A 25,479-nucleotide genomic window follows, 5' to 3' on the forward strand; every position below is an offset into this window, starting at 1 on the left:
CTTCTCTAAGTGGGAAACACAGGAAAAGAAAAAGGACCTACCCATAACAATTAAGAAAATGGTTATAGGAACATACATATCGATAATCATCTTAAATGTGAATGGATTAAATGCTCCAACCCAAAGACATAGCTTGCTGAAAGGATACAAAAACAAGACCCATATATATGCTGTCTACAAGAGACCCACTTCAGACCTAGGGACACATACAGATGGAAAGTGAGGGGATGGAAAAAGATATTCCATGCAAATGGAAATCAAGAGAAAGCTGGAGTAGCAATACTCAAATCAGATAAAATACCCTTTAAAATAAAGAATGTTACAAGAGACAAGTAAGGACACTACATAATAATCAAGGGATCAATCCAAGAAAAAGATATAATAATTCTAAATATATATGCACCCAACATGGGAGCACCTCAATACAGAAGGCAACTGCTAACAGCTATAAAAGAGAAAATCAGCAGTATTGGGGTATTTTAAGACATCACTTACACCAACTGACAGATCATGCAGTCAGAAAATTAATAAGGAAACACAAGCTTTAAATGACACAATAGACCAGGTAGATTTAACTGTTATTTATAGGACATTCCACCTGAAAAGAGCAGATTACACTTTCTTCTCAAGTGCAGACGGAACATTCTCCAGGATAGATCACATCTTGGGTCACAAATCAAGCCTCGGTAAATCTGAGATGACTGAAACTATATCAAGCATCTTTTCTGACCACAACACTATGAGATTAGAAATCAATTACGGGGAGAAAAAATGTAAAAACACAAACACATGGAGGCTAAACAATATGTTACTAAATAACCAGAGATCACTGACAAAATCAGAGAGTAAATAAAAAAATACCTAGAGACAAATGACAATGAAAACATGAGGATCCAAACTTATGGGATGCAGCAAAAGCAGTTCTAAGAGGGAAGTTTATAGCAACACAATCCTACCTCAAGAAACAAGAAAAATCTCAAATAAACAATCTAACCTTACAACTAAAGGAACTAGAGAAAGAACAAACAAATCCAAAATTAGTAGAAGGAAAGAAATCATAAAGATCAGAGCAGAAATAAATGAAATAGAAACAAAGAAAACAATAGCAAAGATCAATAAAACTAAAACCTGGTTCCTTGAGAAGATAAACAAAATTGATAAACCTTTAGCCATATCATCAGGAAAAAGAGGGAGAGGACTCAAATAAATAAAATTAGAAATGAAAAAGGAGAAGCTACAACAGACACCACAGAAATACAAAGCATCCTAAGAGACTACTAAAAGCAGCTCTATGCCAATGAATTGGACAATCTGGAAGGAATGGACAAATTCTTAGAAAGGTATAATCCTACAAGAGTGAACCAGGAAGAAATAGAAAATATGAGCAGGCCAATCAGAAGTAACGAAATTGAAATGGTGATTAGAAATCTTCCGACAAACAAAAGTCCAGGACCAGCTGGCTTCACATGTGAATTCGATCAAACATTTAGAGAAGAGCTAACACCCATGCTTCTCAAACTCTTCCAGAAAACTGCAGAGGAAGGAACATACCCAAACTCATTCCATGAGATCAGCATCACCCTGATACCAAAACCAGACAGAGATACTACAAAAAAAGAAAGTTACATTCCAATATCACTGATGAATATAGATGAAAAATCCTCAACAGAATACTAGCAAACAGAATCCAACAACAGAGTAAAGAATTATACACCATGATCAAGTGGTATTTATTTCAGGGATGCAAGGATTCTTCAAAATATGCAAATCAATCAATGTGATACACCATATTAACAAACTGAAGAATAAAAACCATATGATCATCTCAATAGATACAGAAAAAGCTTTTGACAAAATTCAACACCCATTTATGATAAAAACTCTCTAGAAAGTGTGCATAGAGGGAACCTACCTCAACATAATAAAGGCCATATATGACAAACCCACAGCAAACATCATTCTCAATGGTGAAAAAAAGAAAGCAATTCCTCTATGATCAGGAACAACACAAGGATGTCCACTCTCACAACTATTATTCAACATACGTCTGGAAGTTCTAGCCACAGCAATCAGAGAAGAAAAAGAAATAAAAGGAATAAAAATTGGAAAAGAAGAAGTAAAACTGTCACTGTTTTCAGATGACATGATACTATACATAGAAAATCCTCAAGATGCCACCAGAAAACTACTAGAGCTAATCAATGAATTTGGTAAAGTTGCAGGATACAAAATTAATGTGCAGAAATCTCTGGCATTCCTATACACTAACAATGAAAGATCAGAAAGAGAAATTAAGGAAACAATCCCATTCACCATTGCAACAAAAAGAATAAAATACCAAGGAATAAACCTACCTAAGGAGGTAAAAGAACTATACTCAGAAAATTATAAGACACTGATGAAAGAAATCTAAGATGACACAAACAGACGGAGAGATATACCATGTTCTTGGATTACAAGAATCAACCTTGTAAAAATGACTAAATTACCCAAAGCAATCTACAGATTCGATGAAATCCCTATCAAATTACCAATGTCATTTTTTACAGAACTAGAACAAAAAATCTTAAAATTTGTATGGAGACATAAAAGACCTCGAATAGCTAAACCAATCTTGAGAAAGAAAAATGGAGGTGGAGGAATTGGACTCCCTGACTTCAGACTATACTACAAAGCTACAGTAATCAAGACAATATGGTACTGGCACAAAAATAGAAATGTGGATCAGTGGAACAGGATAGAAAGCCCAGAGATAAATCCATGCACCTATTGTCAACTAATCTATGATAAAGGAGGCAAGGATATACAATGGAGAAAAGACAGTCTCTTCAATAAATGGTGCTGGGAAAACTGGACAGCTACGTTTGAAAGAATGAAGTTAGAACACTCCCTAACACCATACAGTAAAATAAACTCAAAATGGATTAAAGACCTAAATCTAAGACCAGACACTAGAACACTCTTAGAAGAAAACATAGGAAGAACACTCTTTGACATAAGTCACAGCAAGGTCTTTTTTTGACCCACCTCCTAGAGGAATGGAAATAAAAACAAAAATAAACAAATGGGACCTAATGAAACTTAAAATCTTTTGCACAGCAAAGGAAACTATAAACAAGACGAAAAGACAACCCTCAGAATGGGAGAAAATATTTACAAATGAATCAACAGACAGAGGATTAACCTCCAAAATATATAAACAGCTCATGCAACTCAATATTAAAAAGACAAACAACCCAATCCAAAAAAGGGCAGAAGACTTCAGTAGACATTTCTCCAAAGATACACAGATGGCCAAGAGGCACATGAAAAGATGCTCAACATCACTAATTATTAGAGAAATGCAAATCAAAACTACAATGAGGTATCACCTCACACCAGTTAGAATAGGCATCATAAGAAAATCTACAAACAGCAAATACTGGAGAGGGTGTGGAGAAAAGGGAACCCTCTTGCACTGTTGGTGGGAATGTAAATTGATACAGCCACTATGGAGAACAATATGAAGGTTCCTTAAAAAACTAAAAATAGAGTTCCCATATGACCCAGCAATCCCACTACTGAGCATATACCCAGAGAAAACCATAATTCAAAAAGACACATGCACCCTCGTGTTCATTGCAGCAGTATTTACAATAGCCAGGTCATGGAAGCAACCTAAGTGCCCATTGAGAGATGAATGGATAAAGAAGATGTGGTACATATATACAATGGAATATTACTCAGCCATAAAAAGGAATGAAATTGGGTCACTTGTAGAGACATGGATGGACCTAGAGACTGTCACACAGAGTGAAGTAAGTCAGAAAGAGAAAAACAAATACCATATATTAACACATGTATGTGGAATCTAGAAAAATGGTACAGATGAACCGGTTTGCAAGGCAGAAATAGAGACACAGATGTAGAGAACAAATGTATGGACACCAAGGGGGGAAAGTGGGGGGGGATGGTGGTGGGATGAACTGGGAGATTGGGAATGACATGTATACACTAATATGTATAAAATAGATAACTAATAAAAACCTGCTGTATAATAAATAAATTAATTAAATTAAATTTTAAGAAAAGAGCATTTCATCATTAGGATATTGTTATAGCTCCCTAGATAGCCAACTCATGTCTCATTAGAAACTAAGTGTCAGCATTGATGATGAAGTTCACCTTGCCCAGGAATTGTCCTTTCTGACAAGAAGTTAAATGCTATGTGACAGAAGCCTCACTCAGATACAATTCAGGTAGATTTGAGGTTTCATGAAGCTCTGAACTCTACAGGTCATTGCTATGAAAGAGGTGCTACAGAGGTGCTGGATTACTGAGAGAAGTCCCTTAGTTCAACTACTAGGCAAAAGAAAGGACTGTTAGGGGCCCCAGATAGGACTTTTAGGGGCTAAGTTGTGTCTTAAAAAAATCATATCTTGAAGTCTATTTCCTAGTACGTCAGCATGCCACTATATTTGAAGATAAGACCTTTAAACAGGTAATTATGGCAAAATGAAGCTGGATGAGTGGGTCCTAATCCGACATGACTGGTGTCTATATAAGAAGAGATTAGGACACGGACATGCACAGAGGAAAGACCATGTGAAGACAAAGAAAAGATGGTCATTTACAAGCTAAGGAGAGAGGTGCTCAGAGGAAACCAACCCTGCAGACACCTTGATCTCGGACTTCCAGCCTCTCTTGAGAAAATAAATTTTTGTTATTTAAACCATCCAGTCTGTGGTACTTTGTTATGGCATTCCTACCGAATTAACTCATGAGCATAAGCTCCAGCCCAAGTGCAACTTCATACTGTCATTTAACCAAGTCTTTATAGAGTGTGTCTGCCAAAACAGCAGAGACTTTATCCCTTGAATTACAGGAAATTTGGTGTGACTCATCTAACTAAAATCATATGTGAGTGTCCTTATACCTGTTTCTTTTGCCAACGCTGTCTAGGCAGTGACTTAATGCCACCTCTTTTTGACATTCTAAACAGGAAGAACAGTCATTCTTTGACTTTAATTACAATTAGCACAATTACAGTGTCTTTTATGCTCAAGGAATGATCCTGTATATCTTGGCAACCAAACCAGTCTTGAAATTTAAGAATGAATTGCAGTACTGTTCCAAAACTGTACTTTCATCAAAAGCAAGTTCCCAAGAATATTAACCTCTTTTTGATGTATAAGCATACTGGAAAATATATCCTCTCATTATAATGACCAGTGTTTTTGAATCCCAAATTGAAATGCATGGTATGAAAAAGATTTTTTTAAAATACTAATTGTGTGTGAATTCAAATCGATGAAAAGTTTTACAACTGTATAAACATTAAGTCCACTTTTTTTGGTCCATTTAATGAGTTGTCATTGCCATAAAGAGGAAAATCCTAGAAAATTAGAATAACAGAGAAAACTCGATATACATTGGTCATGCCTCTAGGGAGAAGCTTCCTAGCTCAGATATACTGTGGGAGTTTTAAATAAGAAAAATAAACATGCTTGAAGAGCGTACAGAAAGCTCTCCCTCCAATTTATGATTGATTCATATGGACCAAGCAAGCCCCAAGAGTATCAGCTTCAGGCAAGGATGCAGGTTTTGACTAATGAAAAGGCCCAGCTGGTATAATGCAGGACAACTTATAAATGTTTCCCCCCCATATAAAAACAGTCTGTGATCGATTTGCAAGTTGGGAAGAAGGAGCCATAGAGTCTTTTCAGAAGAGAAAGAGGAAGCAGGCTTTAAGATACCTCTCCTACTCCTTGATGTGGTATATGATCACGGTAGAGAGAATGTATAAGACAGGCAAATCTTCCAGAAAAGTTGTTCAGATGAGAGATCTTGAATCTACTCTTAATGAACAAGAGAAAAATAAATAAATAAATAATAAAAGGGAGCTGGGTTTCTCACAAGACCTACTTACAAGTCATTTATTTGAGACCGAGTTATTTAAAAAAAAAAAAAGACTTTTAGCTGTGCAGTCTCACTAATATCCTTTAGGGGTCCTCAAGCGGAAAAACAACATTCTAGCTCAGAGTCAACTTTATGTAAGAACCCATGGGATACAGGAGAAAATCAGAGGGACAAGTACAATGCAAAGAGAACTTCACAGTATTCTGAACAGAAATCATTTTCCATGGCCAGCAAAGAGACTTTACTAGAACCTGGCAATGAGGTCATAAAGGTCAACTATATCCTTCTTACAGTAACATCTTTGTAACTGTCAACTTTATCATTGCTAATGTTTTGCACGTAACCTCACACCAAAATTGTAATCAATGATTTTTACAAATGCACTTGGAACCAATGTAAATATCAAGAGTTATAAACATGTCTAAATACTATTAGATGTATGTAACTAGGCAGGTTAAGCTGGCATGTATATCAAGATTCTGGTGCCCAGAGTTGCTAACCTAGATAACAATGCTTTTTTTTTTTTTAAGAACATTTTGTTAAATGGGTTGCCTAAGCTATTTATTACAGATGAGTACATTAAGACCAGGGTCTGTGAAGGAAGGAGTCAAACAAAAGGGGAACCAGTAATTTTACGCTGTATTAGGAAACAGTTATTTCTAGTGAGCTGTGGGAAATTTGGGATTGATACATAGAGAAATAACAAATTCAGAGGGTGTTGCCAAATTTGTAGAATGAAGAGTAGGTACTAAGACACAGATGAGGAATCTAAAGTATGTTTAAGAAGAAGCAGGTCTCACAATGCAGTCAAAAGCAATGGTATATTTAAGGAAGAACACATAACTTTGCATTGTAGAAGTACATGGAGGCAGTTTAGAATAGAGAAGAAGGCTAAGGCTATGATATTGAGAAATGAGTACCAGGTAGGAACAGAACACTGAAGGATATTAAGTGGGAAAAGATTAGCATCTGATTCATAGTTCAGCTAGATCATTTGAGCCAACGGGACAACTGAAAATTGGTTCCGAAATAGTAAAATCAACCACCACAATAGTAGCTTCAATTTCTAACCTAAAATGCATTTCTATTTGCATCCCTCAGCTCTTTGAGAAGAGGGTAGATAATGATATTTTTTATAATATTACCATTATTATTTTAACATTATTGAAGTAATTTACATACAATTTTGTGTACAATTTATCGCAATCTATCAATGTGTCTACTTGCTCCTCCACCTTCCCTATTGCTGTGGTGTGGTGATTGGGAGCATGTTTCTTCTCCTTAAGATTGCGTAGGACCTTTGAAGCTCCTCTGCTCTGGTACAGATGCAAAAACTGAAGCCCAGAGTGAGACAGGGACCCATCTAGGCATAAGGGGCACAGCTGTCCTGGACTCCTGGAGTTTAAAGAGACTTTGCCAGTGGTGAATTTGCACCAGACAGTTGCTTAACCACCAACACTAATATCAGGTGACAGACTATTTTCTGTCAAAGGATCTTGGCATGAGAAAGTCCTAGCAAATTTGAGTTTTAAACACTTAGAGAAACATGACTTAAAAAAAAAAATCACAAAGTTGCAGAATCACTTTTTAATGGCATTTCTACATTCTTTTTGTAGATCCAATTTTATATATGGACTTTTCTTTCTGTTGAACACCATTGGGTTTTTTTGTTTGTTGGTTGGTTGGTTGGTTGACATGGCTTCTATTATAGATGTGCTTGTAAAAATTCTCTTAGCTTTTGTTGTTGGAATATAAACCATTTTGCTGTCGATTTAGAAAAATATTTTCATGTGATATAGAATTCAAAGTAGACTTTTTCCACTCATTTTGTTAGGATTTTCAATGTGTTTTAGATTATGCTTTTTCTAATAAGTTATTCTTTATTCTTCATTCTTATTTTCGTTTAATAGAAAAAAATTCTTTTTTCTATTATTGATCTAAAATTTTGGTTGTGAGATTTCTATTTTGTGGTTATCTCTTTATTCTGGTTTGGATTCACTCAGTTTTTCAGACCATGTTTAATATTACTCAAAAAAGATGGATTTTCTCTGGCCATTATTCACTCAAATATCTTTTCTGTCCTTCATTTATCCCACTATTTTTTTTCTTATTCTGCAAATCACTATAAATATCATTTCTATTGTCTTCAAATTTACTCATTACATTTTTTCCTAGAGTCTAATTTGGTATAAGTACCATTTAGCAAATTTTTTACTTCAGACATTCTATTTTAACTTATAGAAATGTTACTTGTCCTTTTGTGTTACTATTTCTCTCTTCATTATGTTAAAGTTTTCCTTTACATATTTGCACATATTTTCATATCTCTACCAGATTCTTTTTCCTCTAATTGCATTATTTCTGTCATTAAGTATACCATTTTCCTGATGCTTTGTATGCCCAGTGATGTTTTATTTTATCCTGGACATTATAAATGCTACATTATTTTTTTTTTTTTTTTTTTTTTTGGCGGTACGCGGGCCTCTCACTGTTGTGGCCTCTCCCGTTGAGGAGCACAGGCTCTGGAGGCGCAGGCTCAGCGGCCATGGCTCACGGGCCCAGCCGCTCCGTGGCATGTGGGATCTTCCCGGACCGGGGCACGAACCCATATCCCCTGCATCGGCAGGCGGACTCTCAACCACTGAGCCACCAGGGAAGCCCTAAATGCTACATTTTTGAGTGTCTAGATTTTGTTGTCTTCCTTAAGAGAGTTTGGGGCATTATTCTGCCAGGCAGATCAGCTTGGTCCTTTCAAGGCTTTTTTTTTTTTTTTTTTTTTTTTAAGGCTTATTTTTGTTGTGTGAATTTTTGCTTTCCAGCCTTATGTGAAGGGACTGAGGTGTTAAGTAGAAATTAACACCTTATTGTGGAAACCAAGTCTTGCTTTTAAGCTTTTTTATTATTGGGCTAGAGTAGCCTATATTCTCAGGTTAGAATTTTCTCACTCCTAAGGTGTGGTCTTTATTCAAATCCTAAATACCCAGAATTTTCCAAGAAATCTCACCATTAAGATTCGTTAAAACTTTAATATTTCTCAACGCTATAGGAGCTCTGGGAATCGTTACCTGTACTGAGCATTTTCCCCTCTAAGCTTGTTCTTTGTTCACTCTCACGTGTTCCACCCTATGTATGCTCAGCTTAATATTCAGGCAGTAGTCTAAAGTAGTCCTTATACTAATTTATGGAGTTATTTCTGCTACTAGCACCCTTTCAGTATTCTACATGCAATTTCCATTCATTCTGGACTACTTAATCTTTGATCTCTCCTTTCGCAGCTCAAAAATACAACGTATCTGTTTGAATTCCACATTTCCACACTGTGGTTCAATAAATGCCTTGAAGCCAAAAAATAGGGCAATGATGGAGATTACCATTCTGGTTCCCATTCTCTCAGGGATAATGGCTCTGCATTGTCTATTGTCTAATACATAAACACAGTTGCTTCAGGAATTCTGTCTAGTTTTCTAGATGCATACAACTGGATGGCTAATTAAAAGTACTGAAATCATCATATTGAAAAGAGGAAGTTATTTATGATTTTTGAATTGACAATAATTTTATATAATTTGCCACTTGCCAAATATTTCCTAATCCTGAAAGGCTTACAAATATAAATGATTAAGCTTTTCTGGCATTCAATAACCTGCAATATTACAGATATAATATTATGGTGTACACTTAAGGATAATTCAAAGTAAGATTTGATGATTTTTGTAACAGAGAAACAAAAAGCTTTGGGTTAATGAACAAGGAAAAAAATTAATTCTGCCATTCATTAATTCTGATATGTGATGTTCTCATGGAACACGTTATGGAAGAATGAGATGGGATCTTTGGAAGTAGACATAGTAGAGTGGAGAGTATTCTAAATGTTAGTGCCAGAAGATTTAATAGTGGAGGAAAATAAAATTTATATTTAGAATGGAGTTCAGTGCTATTGAGTCCTTAATTTCCTGTATGAAAATGAAGATAACCAGAAAGGCAGGATAGGAAAAGATGGTGAAATATTCTGAATGCAAATTCAGACATATTTTCTGTATGTTCTGTAACATAACGTATTCGATATATTCAGTAAGTTGAGAGCCCCTGAAAAAAAAAGCACTGTTTTAGGAAGAGCAGCCTGACAGCTCTCCAGATCAATGGCTTGAATGGGAATAAAGTTAAAAGTGAGGATGCTGTTTAAGAGGTTAGCGTCACAGTCCATAGCAGTGAATACTCAGTGCCACCACTTTGACACTGGGTCTTTAAATATGAGGGAATTGCTACAAGAGCTATTGTAGAGGGTGAAGTGATAGAACCTGGCAACCTACTGGATATGGGAGTTAAAGCAGGTTGAAGTGTTGAATAATATGCTTAAATTTTCAGTATATTTTTATAGGTGTCTAATTTCTCTTTGTATAATGTATATGGGAAGACCTAGAAAGGATAATGGTCTGATGTACTGATACTGAGCCTGGGTCCTCAGTGTTACAATTGAAATAGGTGAGCCGGAAGTAAAGGAAGGATGAATACAAAAGTGGGTTAAAGAATAAAGGCCCAGGGTCATAACCACAGAAACCAAATATGTTGTTAGATCTGAGGGACAAGTGCTTGTTTGGAAAAAGATGATAAGTCATGATCTAAAGAGACAGGACTAACAGATAAGGTATAAAGGGAAGCATATAGTCAGTAGACCCATACTTGTGTCCCTGAAGGGGCCTTGAATATCAAGCAGAGTAAGCACTGGGTCTACCTCTTTATGTGCATGTCATGGTCTGGTTAAAGGTACAGTTTTAAATAGAAAAACAAGTGAGAGACTCTGGATGGAAAAAATAACCAAATTGCTCAGCTTATAGGACACCTATCTGCCATATTCATTAAACATTATGTGTGTTAAAAATGTAATGAAAAACTGAACACACTGTAATTAACTTTAGTCTCCTCCTACATGTGGCTGATGTGGTAGGAGTATAAGGAATAAAATACAAGGAAGAAAACAAAAACCTTCTCTCCACATAAAAGGCAACATGACTCTTTGCTATTTCTCTCTCTCTTTTCCATCTCTTCCTTTCATTAGCTAGGATGAGTAAGATGTCCCTTGGCATTTACCAGTATGAGAAAAAGCCCTGCCGCTTTGCTCTCTTTCCAACAATCCTCTTCCTCTTAGGACTGAAATTATACATTGAACCAGGTCTTGCCTCCTGAACATGCTTGGCTGCCTATGGCTGCTCATTCCTTCTTTTTATCAAACACTCATGTGAAAGCACTAATTGCTTCAGGAGCTTTTAGCAAGGGATCAGTTGGAGGTTAATAAGTTATTGCTGTTTGGATATAGGTTTAGGACTATAAAGAGTGCACTGAGAATTTTAGGCATGCTCACATCTGTACTGCTACAGAGTTCTGCCCTGGGATTTATGAAGCAAAAGCCTATGTAATAACAGAATGAGGTACTGTTACATATGAGCCATTATTCCCTGAGCCTATGACTTATTTTGAGACATCGAAGTAAAGCCAAGGTAGAATTAGGGCATCCCTAATCAGCATAACATAGCTGGGGGAAACACGCAAACATATCTTCTGGTTTCAGTTTACATTCTTGATCTCCAACATCAAGTGGGCCCACAATTTCTTTACATGACTACCCCATATTTTCCTAATTCTTGAACTCCATTAGTCTGCTAGGCATTATTTCTTATGTACTCCTCTCTCCCAACACCCCTAAATACCACCTCTCCATCCTCATTCTCTGCTTGTCACCTTGCTTCACCACATCTACCCACAGACTTGCACCTTTACCCATGTTTTCTGCCTAGTCTTCTGCTGTAGGTAAACATTTTGTGCTCCTAGCAGAGCCAGTCACATCACTTGTGCAGTGGATCCCATGCCCTCTTGCCTATGAAAGGGTATTGCTTTGGTAATTACACTTTCCTTTGCCTGTATCATCAATTCTCTTCTATTTGTTATTTGCTTAGCACACATACTAGATGTGGTTTCTCACATCCTTGAATAAACCCTCCTCTCACCCTCTATATCTTTCTTTATGACAAACAAAAAACCCACTTTCCTCAAAGAGCTGTCTATATTGTGTCTTTGCCCATTTTATGTTTGACCCATTTTAATCAAGACAGCTGCTCTATCAAAATAACAGTTCTCAAGATCCTCAGTGTGGTCCACTTTGCTATATCTGATCATAATCTCATCATTAGTTAATGACTCAGTTAATCCTTTTATCCACCTTGAAACACTAACTTTCTGGCTTCCAAGCCACCATGTTCTCTTTGTTCTTTTGTCCTACCAGTATCACTTCTTCTCATTCCCCTTTACTGGTCCTTCTCATATTTCTGATGCCTTAACAAAGGAAATCCTTTCATCTATATTAACTTTAATAGTGATCTTATCCAGGCTCTTGCCTTCAAATTCCATATATAGACTGATGAAGACATGTATCTCCAGCCTGAACTCCAGACTCTTATATCCAATTGCTTATTCAAATCAACTTAAATGTCTAATAGCCATCTTGATCTTAACATTTCCAAAACTGAACTCTTCATCTTCTCCCTAATTCTACAACGCATTTGATCTTCCCTGCTCACATAATGGCATCTCCTTCCTTTCAGTTGCCCAGGCCAAAGCATTTTGAATCATTTTTTAAATTATTGTTATTTATTTGGTTGCACTGGGTCTTAGTTGTGGCAGGCGGGCTCCTTAGTTGTGATATGAGAACTTAGTTGCTGCATGTGGGATCTAGTTCCCTGACCAGGGATCGAACCTGGGCCCCCTGCAATGGGAGCTCGGAGTCTTAACCACTGCACCACCAGGGAAGCCATTTTTAACTCCTCTTTTCCCCCCTCTAAGTTACTACATCAGTCCATCAGTGACATTCTTACCATCAAAATATATCTGTCACTCATCACATTTACAGCTAACATTTCGTACAAACCACCACCATCTTCATCTTGCTTACTGCCCTAGCCTCCTAAATGACCTCACTGCTTCTGCATTTAACGTGTGTGTGTATTTATTTCTCAAAAGGGTAGTAAGAATGATCCTCAAAGCCCACTATACCACTCAGAATAAAAGTCACAGTCATTACTAAAAGGCCTACAAAACGCTATTATCTGGCTCCTTGTTAACTTTCTGACTTCTTCTCCTAAGCTCCTTCTGGTACTCATTCTTCGTGGGCCACATTCTACCTTGCCAGCCTCAACACATTACTCATGTTGCTACACAAAGCATTTTTCATTTATTCTGCCTGGAAGGCTCTCCCCACCAAATATCTGCTTCTTACTACCTAAAATTTTTAGGATTTTACTCAAATATCACCTTCTCAGTGGAGACTTCCTTGACTACCCTATTTAAAATTAGAAACCCTACTCCTGAAATTCTATAGTCATTTCCTTATTCGTTTTTATTTGTACACTTAAAACTCTCTGGAAGAACATTTATTTCACTTACTTTGTTTTTACTCTTTCTCTTTCTCACTTTCCTGGAATCTTGTGACTCACAGTATGGTTCCTGATCAGACCAGCAGCACTATTACTCCTTGGGGGCTTCTTACTAATGTAGAAAACCAGACCATATGCCAACCCTACTGAATCTGGATCTGCATTTTAACAAGATCCCCAAGAGAATACTACGCTGGAATTCTCACAAGGAATAACATGTTCGTCTGCGTTTTTCTGGCATATAGACAATGCTCGTTCAACATCTGTTAAGTGAACGGACACATTCCTTAGCTTTAATAACAACTCTCACATTCTACTCTAATAGGAAGGATGGATTGAGAGGATGAGAAATGATGGTACTGGGTGAAGTAGGGACAACAGGAAAATTATGAATGTTGAGTTCTGTCAAGTTTGATGTGGTTTTTGCCTTTTGTAGATTGAAAGCAAAATTCCAAAGCACACCCTTCAAACTTTAAGATCAGCTCACACTGTTATACAGCCAATCCCACATTATTTCTCTGTGAAATAACTAAAATTGTAGGATTTATAAGGACATGAGCTGAGGTTCCAATTAAAAGAAAAGTTGAAACAGAAATAAAACATTCTATACTGAAGCCACTAAGCTCAAAGGCAGCTAACCTGCAAAAGGCAAAGAATGATCTGAAAATAGTTTGAACCTTGGGAGAAATGTACTGGTTTACATACTCAAAACTGAACCTAATTTTCTTATAAATAACCAAACATGTAAATACACACAGTGATCATCTTAGGCCAATAACAAAATGGTTGAAACATATTATAGTAAAAGAAAAAATATACCCTTATGCTTGTTTTCCAAAAGTCCAAAATATAAACTTGCATTTTTTATTCAATGAGACTTTTATGCTGTGTAGAAGTTATTATGCTTATCTCTATCAGGTCTGCTAATTTTAATCTTGTTGATAATTTGCACATGATTTTGCTGACAATTTGGAAATTCTGCCTGTGTGGTTGACACAAAATTCTAATAATTGCTCCCTCTTAGCACAGCACTAGCTTCTACTGTGGATAAACTGTCATCATTTTCAAGTGGGTCAACAATGGGTGGAAAATGAGATATCCTAAATTGTTACCACAATTTACTGAATTAAAGTGAGATTTGCAATTTTCGTTTGCATCATTATTAAGAAGTACTATCTTTCAGAATTATAAGCATCTTCAACTACAGGAAAATTAAAGCAAAGGAAAGCCTGGTACTAACTTGCAAAATGTGTTGATTTTGGCTATACACTGTAATTGGTGGGAGACAGAGGAAACTGAAATTACTGATATCAAAATCTTTCAGTGTGCTGACACTTGAAATATTTATAATTATATTTTGGTTGGTGTTTATGTCATTCAGAATAACAATACAGCCTGAAAAAGGATTAAATATAGAGGAAATACTGGGCTTCCTTGGTGGCGCAGTGGTTGAGAGTCCGCCTGCCGATGCAGGGGACACGGGTTCGTGCCCCAGTCTGGGAAGATCCCACATGCCGCGGAGCGGCTGGGCCCGTGAGCCATGGCCGCTGAGCCTGCGCGTCGGGAGCCTGTGCTCCGCAATGGGAGAGGCCACAACAGTAAGAGGCCCGCGTACCCCAAAAAAAAAAAAAAAAAAAAAAAAAATGAGGCTACTTTTAGACTATCTGTTATTTTTGAGATGAATACTCTTCCCAGAGTATATATCCCAAATTCTTTTTCCTAAAAAGAGACACAATGAATATACTTCTTTTATCATCTTGCAATTTTTTCCCATATTTCATAGTGATCTGAATACCAGAGAAAGGCCATTTGACAACTGAGGTAGACAGCATAGTAAATATAAGTGTTTTTTTTAGTATAGTTTTTTTTTTAAGTTTAGAGCAATTATTTCAAGTTTAGTTTACTACTGGTTTAAAATTGAAGTATTTTGCCTATAAGAAATTATGAAATACATTTCTTGGCACATTAAATGATTAACACTGCAACTTTCTATGGGGGCAAGCTTCTTTTGCCCTAGCTTGAAATGCACATAATGTCACTTCCAGCACACTGTACTGGCTAGACAAATTACTAAGGTGGGTAGAGATGCAAGGAGAGGAGAATTAAGCCCTATCTCTTAGGGATGTCAAATAATTTTTCTGCCATCTTGATCTATCATAATCATCAAACACAATAACTTTTTCATTTAACAGAGTAGTTATTTTATGTCCCAAAGCATTCCTACTATGGTCTATTTTGAAAGTAACCTAGCATTTCCCAAGACAAAAATAAGTCAGTGAAAAAACTTTGATGTCAGTGAAAATAAAAGAGAATCACAAAATTTTGGCATGGACTATTCAGTACTGCCTAGAAACTCAACCTTTGAAGAGAATGGGCACAGGGGAGTGACAAATAATCACACATGCAAACATCAATCATATCTTGAAGGGGAAAAGAAGCAAAAGCAATCAAGGGCTCACATGCCAAGCTGTTTATATTCCTGTTTATATTCTCATTGTACACTGGATTAGAACACAATGTCTAGACATATTGGCTTCCAGAATTTTAGCATCATGCATCCTGTTCTGGAATGGGAAAGAGTTTATACTGTGTCTGGGAAAAATTATATGCCATGGTAGTTGATAATGGCAAACTGCCCTACCATCCTTCACAGAGAGCAGTTACAGATTTGTGGGGCATCGTTTCAAAGCCGTAAATACACTCAGTAGTATAAGAGACTGTATCTCCTTTAAACGAATAAGTTCATGAGTAAGAGAAGAATGGAGTACCTATACTGTCCTCTAGTCAGGCTGCCTAACTAATCACTTTGAGTAAATTCCAAAAAGAATAATAGAACAACTACTTTAAACCGTACTCAATGCCTGTCTCCAAGGAGACAAAGGTGAAAAGTGAGAAAGTGTATGCAAGGTGCCTGATACAGGGCCAGGCACAGAGTGTTAGCTCAATGGGAGCTACTCTTTTAAAACATGTTTGAAAAGTTACTAATTTTAAGTAATGGAATCAAACTCCTATTCAGACAGACATCTGCACTATATCATGGAGATGCTTTGATACACCATGTACATTAACACCACAGATAATAAAAGAGTTATATACCTTCTAAGAACATATCATCAAATCATATACATTAAAATAACAAAAACATAGATTTTTTTCCCCTCTTTATGTTGACTAACTGGAATAAATGGACAGCCACTAGGTATTACTGTGTAATTTCCTTGCAGCTAGCACTATTATTAACACTATGGATTCCAAAAGAACTATAAGGTACAGCTCAGGCTTACAAGGGATTTACACTCTAGTAGGGAAAGAAAATGTTCACAAGAGGAATTCTTAAAATCAGTTAGAATAGCTGAAAAGCAGAGACTCATGGAATAAGAAAACACCATAAATTAATTCATTCTTCTAGCAAGCATCTGGGAAATGGAAATGCAAATTTCAGACAGACATGGTTATGTTGAGAGACAAAGCTGCATGAACATTTTCATATTTCTGCACAGTCTGGGCTTTATGAGTGAATAACAAACATGCCTTGGAAGTTAGAGATAATATATTGCTCTGGAGGGACTTAAATTCATATTCCCCTTGGAGTCATTTGCTTCTTTCCCAGATAGAAAAGCTTTCTCTTCCCAGAGAGGCTTTATGTTCCAAGGCAAAGATGTCTCTTTCGCTGAAGGAGAGGAAAGGCAGATGTGCCAGTGCCCTAAGTAAGCTACTGAGTTTTATAATTTACGAGTTCCTCTCCTCCTGTGGTACCTCTGGACCTCCATGGGTCACCCTGGGGAAACTGGGAGTGGAGAAATGGTAGGAAACACAAGATGCTCTGTGAGTAAATGGTGTGTTCTTTAGTATATATAAGAATGTATATACATATATATGTGTATGTATATATATATATATATATGTGTGTGTATATACGTACATAATATGCATGCATATATACCTCACACACATGCATACACTATACACTCTGACAGGTTAATTGTTAGCTTGAAAATTGCAAGTAGGGTAAAGTATCAGAGTCTTCATAGCTTCAAACTTAACATGTTACCTTCTGCAAAGAGATTATAGTTTGGCGGGGCTTTCAGTAGCTAAATATGAATATCAAAGTAGCTAAAAACTGCACCAGCCTTCACTGTGAATTCTGATAAATTCCTTGACCTTAAAAAACACAAGGAGTATGGGAAGTCAAATAGGGAATATGCCAATAACTCTAGAAGTGATTAAAGTTTTTGTTTTTGGCAGTTTTTTTTTTTTTTTCTGAAGATTAAAAAAGAAATGAGTGAAAAGCAATGGAAACGGAAGAAAGCTTTCCTAATAAAATGAAATAGCATGCATTAAAAGCAGGGAGGGAATGATTGTGCAGTTCATTCAGATAACACTAGATTACCAATTATGAAGCAGAAGCAATGTTTGCAAAAAGAAGGGAATTAATATTTCTTGAGCTCCTGTGTGCCATGTACTAGTTACTTTACATATATTAACTCCTTTAATCTTTGCTCTATCCCTGTTTGGGGGATTATTATTATCCACATTTTACAGATGAGGAAGTTAAAATAACATGCCAAGTAATACATAATTAAGAAACAGTGGAACTAGCATTCAAACCCATGTCTGCCTGACTCCAAAATCTGTATTCTTTCCATTAGTCCATGGCACTGAGTTCTTAAATATTAATAAGATACACAAGATATTTTTAATAGCAGATGATTTCTATTTTATATTAACTGGATATTCATTTGTTTCCTCTTTGCCCACTCTAAGAAGACTTAACCATAGTTTTATTTTTTATCCATTAACGTCAAATTTTGAACATAGCTCAAATAGGGCATAAAAAATATGTAGTGACTCTAAGGTTAATTCACATGTTCATCTAATTTTTTTTTAAATTTGAGGTGATTTATGTGAAAGGTCTTTTCCATTACCATGAAAAATCAAGGGTTAAATATGAATATCAAAGCAACTAAAATACCACCAAAGTACATTAATTAAATAATTATAAAAAGTTATAGTTACAATTACAAAAAAGATGATCTTTTTTCAAAGGATATTACTTGGTTAATATAAAACTGAATCATGTATGAATGGACAAAAATGTGATATATCTGTTCAATTAAGAAGAAATTAAATACTGATATATGCTACTACGTGGATGAACCTTGAAAATATATTATGCTAAGCGGAAGAAACAATACATAAAAGATAACATATTGTGATGTCAGTTATATGAAACGTCTAGAATAGGCAAATCCATTGAGACAGAAAGTAGGTTAGTGGTTTCCAGATGATGGGAATAAGGGAGGAGTTGAGAGGCATGGGGTTTCTTTAAAGATGATGAAAATGTTCTGGAATTAGATACTGATGATGATCACACAGCACTGCAAACATACTAAAAGTCACTTAATTGTACACTTTAAAATGTGCAAAGTTAAAATGGTGAATTGTATGTTATGTGAATTTTACATTAATTTTTTAATGGAATATGTGACAACAAATATCTGGGGCAAAGGTTACAAATATTCTCTTCTATGTCCTTAGGAGACATCATTAAACTTTCCCAAAATTCTGTTTTCCTAAGCCTAACAGAGTCCATTTCAATATAGTATTCCAGGCAGCTCAATTAATCAATTAGAGAATCTGTCTCTGTATCTACCTATCATCCCTGGACTAATTTACTTCTAGAGTATCATTCAAACCAAACATATCTGAATGGCATTTATTTGTACTGAAGTTCCAAGGCACATATAACTACACAGCAAATATTTAAGATGACTATTGACCTGGACAATACAAGGTAATGGAGGAATTTCTCAATGCCAGAGTTTCCAGTTTATCATAAAATGCCCAAGACTATGCCAGGAACTGTGAGAGTATAAGAGAAGTGTATCATATGTCTTCATTTCTTTTATATCTTACAGTATTTTTGCAGTAAATCATCTGCTCCATTTTGTAGTTTTGAAAATATAAGAATTCACACATTCAAGATAGAAATGCAATGTAAATGTATTTCTACATGAGAGTATCCATCCAAGGGAAACTTATGGGAACACAGGGCAGCCATTCCAAGCATTTTCCTCAAAATAGTCTTTCTATATTAGCTTCATTTATAATTGCTTTTTCCAGAGGACATTTTAATATGCTGGGAATGCTTTGGCCTCTGTCACTCAGTTAAAATAGTTTTATTTACTTATTTTCTCACTAGTATATTTTTCTGCTATCTACATGGATTTCCACCTTTACCTCCTGTGTTTTGTTTTTATTATATTGATATTATCTCTATTTATCCTCAAGGTATTTGAGAGACAACACATAATATAACCACAGACTAATCTAAAGTAAAACATATTATATAAACAAAGACCTGAAGAAATGTCTTCTTGAGTTTTCAAAAGGAAAGGTGTTAGCACTTGGAAAATGTTCTGTGATAACTGTAGCTGGGTTATGTACTTTGCATTACAGAATCGTTTTCTACCTTCTAAATGGATTATTGAACCAAGGTCAGAATTACTAAAGGCTGCTATGAAAGCCAGGTGCTTCCATCTTCCCATTTTAAAATAGAAAACCAATCAAATTGCATGACATTTTGGTGAATCTAAATGAATCCTTTATTGTTAAAGACAACAGGGGGTACAAACTGCACAGATAAGATCTGGAGCATAAAAGCCTAGGAGACAATGTCATCATTCAAAAACACAATATTCAGGCTTCCCTGGTGGGGCAGTGGTTGAGAGTCCGCCTGCCGATGCAGGGGACACGGGTTCGTGCCCCGGTCCGGGAAGATCCCACATGCCGCGGAGCGGCTAGGCCCGTGAGCCACGGCCGGCTGCTGAGCCTGCGCGTCCGGAGCCTGTGCTCCGCAATGGGAGAGGCCACAACAGTGAGAGGCCCGCATACCGAAAAAAAAAAAAAGAAAGAAGAAAAAACAACACAATATTCACTGATAATATAAAATCATTAATAGCAACTCTGTAAAGCATGACTACTTGGCTGAGAAGAGTAAGGGCTGTTACATCTCTCAGGGGTTTTTTCCTCTGTGTCAAAAGCTAAGAGTTTTTGGGTTTTTTTGTCTGTCAAAGACCACCCACTCCTTTTGGTTACTTGCTTTAAAGTACTTCTTCAAAAGGAAGTACTTTAATTCATTTCATGTTACGGATCATCTACAATGTACACACCAGTGTGTCTGGCTATTAGGATTACCACTATAATGCCACTAAGACATTCACTGCCCTCAAGGAGCTCAGATGTGTGTTTTTGGATGGGATGTGGGATTCCAGTATGTTCTAAACTATCCATAATGCAAGGCATGAACCTTCTCCTTATTTTCACCATAGAGTGAACCAGGCTTAATGGTCCTATGGCTTGTACCAGCTACCTTCTTCAAGGAAAACAGTTTCTTTTTCTCTTAAAAAACAATAGCATTCAGGGTTTGCCTCAATTTATGATAACATACCTAAGCAAAATCCCCATCTTTGTTAATGCAAAGCCAACTTGAAACTGATTTACTTTCTGTGGTAGAGAAGGAGTGCATAATCTGCGCTAATGAATGGATCTGGATCAGTGCTGATGGCTGCTGACTTTCCTCCTGAGGGTTCCATCTGAGTCGCTGCCTTCACACTGTTACTAATGCCAACAGATCAGTGTTTCCTGGAATGCCCGGGTTTGTCTTTCAAAACTTTATTATGTCTAATCTTCTGTAAGCTCTTCACAGCTCATCTTTTAAACTTATTGTTTTGCACATGACTATGTCTTTCATTAACTTGAGTTGCTTCTTCAGTTTCTCCACGAAAAATTGTTTGTGTGGGTTGTGATTATGAACAGCATGTAGAAAGGCAGCTGGCCTGTCAGAATGATGAATCCTTCAGGCACTGAAATCAGATTACACGTATTTGGCTGGACAGGGTGAATTCATTTTTCTTTTTATACAATGAGACCAAGAAAAAGGAATCAGGTACCCCTTCCATTTTTTTTCAATAATCGTGTGGGTTTTCCAGCATTTGAATCATCCTGGAAAACCAAATATCTGTCAAATTCATTGTCTTCATCAAATCCATGATGAGCAGAAATAAATACTGAAGCAGAGATATTTATTTATAGCCAAACTTTCAAACAACTTCATGTGCAGGTCCCTAAAATTACTAAACAAGGGAAAGCTGCATGATCATGCTACCTTACAGCGATACAGTTACTATCACTGAGCCAGAGTTGCTGTTTTTCCTTCTTGTCCTCTCCACTAACCTAAACCTTAATGACGTGCAAGGCCTACTCAATTTCTATCCTGACAAGGAGCTATTCTGATCATTTCAGTTCTCATCAGAAGTAATGGGATTTATGGATTTGGTTCTAGAGGCAGACAGACCTGGACTGAAACCTTGAGTTCACGTGTCATTAGCTGTGTAATTTTGGCACGTTTATTTTAACATTTTTTATCTCAGTTTCCTCATACGAACAAGGAGAACTCTCTCAACGTATTTTTCATAAGGTTAAGAGAACTGCATGTAAAGCACATAGGAGAGTGTATAGTTCACTCTAAATACTCTATTTATACTATAATCATCATCATGATTATCACAGTGCTTAAATTCTGCCTAGATCACATACATCACTCTCTGGATCTTTCTGGCTTATTTAATTATGCATACATTTGAACCTTATTTCTGTAACTATTTTTAAAAGATTCTCAAAGGCAGGAATTGAATTATTACATGTATTTGTTATATAGAGGGTTTAAGCGATTGGGCAAAAAACAGGATCAGGAATCTTGTCACTGTGAAGAGAAGTCTCAGTGAAACTAAAAGTTACTCTATGAAAGAAAGGAAGGAAGGGAGGAGGGAGGGAGGAAGAGAGGGAGAGAGAGCACGCGAAATAGAGAAAAAGAAAGAGAAAGAAAGGAAGGTAGGAAGGCAAAGACAGAAGAGAAAGGAAGAGAAACAGAAAGAAAGAGAGAAGTAAAGAAAGAAAAAAGGAAGAAGGAAGGAAGGGAGAGAGGGAGGGCGGGAAAAACAGGCACTTACACGTACACACACACACAAGCAAAACAGAAAAAGCGACCACAAGTGTTGTATTTCCCTTCCTCAGCAAAACAGACTGATGACCACTGAGCTAGCTACAGGTTTCAGAATGTGTGAAGGAGATCATGCCATACGAAGGAATCTGAGAATAAAATTTAGCTTACAAATCTTAGAAGGAGAGGAGGAAAAGCAAATATGGAATTCACATTGGGTTGAGACAACGATTGCAAGCATCAAGGTAGTTAGATTATCAACCTTTCCCTTATCTCAGAACAAGGTAGTCAGAATGTTAATCTTTCCATTATCTCAGACCTTCTTACCCTTATTAATAATGTGTAGCTTGTAGAAAGGGATTTTATTATGTTTACACACCTCCTGAATTAATATTCTTTTAATAGGTCAAATGCATAAATGTAACTACTCTAAGATTACCAGTTTGCTAATTAGTTCATTAAGTAATTTCCAATGAAATCCTGGAGGTGGAGATTGTGTGCGTATGCATGTGTGTGTGTACGCTGTGGAGAGTCAGTGTTGAAACACCAACACTGTATTTTCCCATGATATTGATACACAAGAAATTCATGTTTTGTGCTCTCGGTTTAGTTTCCTTAAAACAACCAACCTGTAGGAGAAGAAACACAAAAGAGGCTCAGATTAAATTGCTCTTACAGTTTTCATTTCCACTTTGTGCCTTTGCAAGAAGGAACCATTTCAGCAATGGGATTATAGTCTCTTTTTCAGTCCAGAAGTTACTGCCATTTTTCAGTGAAAGAATACTCTCTTATCTTAGATGCCACTGCTGTGGATTTTTCTTTGTATACCTCTTATCCTTGTCTGAAAGACTTCCAGGATGCAACCATTAGCTTATTATCTGGTTAGTACTTGCTGTTTGGTGGAAAGGAAAGCTATCCAGTACTTCCATCATTCAACAAATATTAATTGAGAGCCTACTGTGAACCTTGCAATGTTTTCAGAGTTTAGATACATCAATGAACAAAGTACATAAGAATCCAGGTACTGATGGAGCTTACATTCTAGCAAGGGGGTTTACTGTTTATACACAATAAACAATAAAAATGATAAGCTACAGTATATATTAGAACTCAATAAATGCTATGGAAAAATAAAAGTAGAGTAAGTTAAGGGGCAGGGTTCAGTTGCAACTTTAAATGGGTAGTCAGAGAAGGACGTCATTGCAAAGTTTAAATTTGAGCTCAGACTTGAAGAACACTGGCGAGTGAGTGGGATGGATGTCTGGGCAAAAGCGTTCCTGGCAGAGGGGAACAACAGAGTAAAGGCTTAAAACAAAGCATACCTGGTATATTCAGAAGGCAGCAAGGAAGGCAGTGTGTCCAGGACAGATTCAAAGAGGGGTTACTCGGTAGAAAATGTGGACAAAGTAGTAAGGGGTTTGCCATGTTAGATTTGTAGACCACTGGAAAGAATCTGACTATCTATCTATACCAGGTCCTTGTTGATCCAATTACTTAATTTTAGTGGTGAGCTCCATTCCATGCTAAGAATTATATTAAATACATGAAGACTCAGTGTGGGTGTTAAACAGGGAAGGTGAAGTCTTAGAAGAGATAACAGTTTTCTTCCACAACGTTGATCAATCTTTTTCCTCCCGTGTGGTCTGTGCCTTAGAGGGATGCCTATCTTTAGCGGACTAAGTGGATTCAGGTTGCATCACGAGGGAGAGAAAGCACACTATTTTCTGCTGATGTTTGCTTAGAGGAAAAAAGGTTTTATCAAAGGAAGCAAAAGGAATTTCCGTTGCTTCTAAATGATTCATATAAGGGTAAATGGTCTCAGACACATTTGAGACAAATGAAGGAAAAAGGCATAATTTTGCTATCATAGCATACCCTATTATAACCTTCAACAAACAAGGTAGATGAAGGATCCTGGCTTTGAATTCATCAAATATTCCTAGTTCCATGTCAACCTTAACAGCAAGGTTGCACGGCTTAGCCCTACAGCAATCTGTCCTCTCTAGGAGGTAATCACTGATGTCTCCCACTGAGATTTGATGTAAGATTGGGATAATGTTTGCTGCAAGACAAGGATAAGCTATTCAAGATGCCTAGCATATAGTAGTTTGCTCACTAATGGCACAGGACACTATTATTTTCATTGTTACTTTTCTTTAGAAGCTATCCAGATTCTACCTTCCAGGCCCATGCACAGCAATCAAAAGTGCCAATTCCCTAGATGGATTTCACTCCAGCCTGGGTAAGGACAATACTGTTCCTCCCCTACACACCCTCACCACAACTCCGCCAAGGAAGCATAAAACTTATTTGAAATATAGTTACCTAAATAACTATTAAGTCAATTTGGTTAATTTAGATAGCCAAGTTAGAGGATGCTAGTTAAAGGAACACCAGATCCATTTTCATCAATTGCCAAGTTTGTATCTTGATATATCTGTAATTCTCTACTTGAGAATATTAAAATGACAATAAGCACATATACTTGTTCATTTTTTATTCAGCAATGACTAGTTGAACATTTACTGGGTACCAGATATTGTTCTAGGTGTGGGACATATTAATGTACAAGTTAGACAAGGTCCCTGCTTCAAGGAGTTTCCTTCTGGTACTGAGTAGAGGATAATAAACAAGTAAATTAATATTCAGCATTGACAGGTGCCATGAAGAAAATACACCAGTGACTTAGTAGGTAATGCCTGGAGTTGGGAGGGGACATAGTGGGATTCTTTAGATGTGGTTTCTCAGCAAGAGGTGGTTTCTGTGCATATCCTGATATTAAGGACATAGAAGATCCAGTCACATGGAGAACTGGGGAAACAGTAATCCAGACAAAAAGAAGAGTAAGAATAAGGCAGATACCTTGAGATGGAAGAGTCCTTAGTGTATTTGCAGAAGTGACTGAATATCGGTTTAGCAGGCTTGGCTAGAAGTGGTTAGGTAAAGGAGTAGTGATGAAGAAAGAGAGAAAACGAGGGTTTAGATCATAGAGCATATGGTAATATAAAGTTTCCCTATAGAAATGTTACACGTATTTTATATATGAAACAAAAACAGGAAAGAGAAATAAAAGAAACAAGCAATTATACCAATAAGATAACTATTAGTAATTCAGCATATAGTCATCCAGTCTGTTTCTGAATAATTTTGTCTTCT

This window comes from Tursiops truncatus, chromosome 8 (genome assembly GCF_011762595.2).
Source record: "Tursiops truncatus isolate mTurTru1 chromosome 8, mTurTru1.mat.Y, whole genome shotgun sequence".
NCBI classification, from domain to species: domain Eukaryota; kingdom Metazoa; phylum Chordata; class Mammalia; order Artiodactyla; family Delphinidae; genus Tursiops; species Tursiops truncatus.